We start from the raw sequence: 252 nt of genomic DNA on the forward strand, positions 1-252 counted from the left end.
AACTCATCCTTTTTTATAGCTGCATAGTATTCCATGGTGTATATGTGCCACATTTTCTTAATCCAGTCTGTCACTGATGGACATAAACCAGACTATTTTTAAAGAAAATAAGAACCTGGCGAGGCACATTGGCTCATGCCTGCAATCCCAGCACTTTGGGAGGCCGAGGTGGGAGGATTGCCTGAGGTCAGGAGTTTGAGACCAGTCTAGCCAACATGGTAAAACTCTGTCTCTACTAAAAATACAAAAAAA

At 42.1% G+C, this 252-nt stretch overlaps 1 protein-coding gene across 1 annotated transcript in view; it reads left to right on the plus strand.

The window, feature by feature from the left end:
- The window catches only part of CADPS (Ca++-dependent secretion activator), a 507,398-nt gene that overhangs the window by 238,692 nt on the left and 268,454 nt on the right, over positions 1 to 252 (plus strand). The window lies entirely within an intron of this gene.

The sequence above is a fragment of the Mandrillus leucophaeus genome, unplaced genomic scaffold (assembly GCF_000951045.1).
Source record: "Mandrillus leucophaeus isolate KB7577 unplaced genomic scaffold, Mleu.le_1.0 Scaffold57, whole genome shotgun sequence".
Lineage (NCBI taxonomy): Eukaryota > Metazoa > Chordata > Mammalia > Primates > Cercopithecidae > Mandrillus > Mandrillus leucophaeus.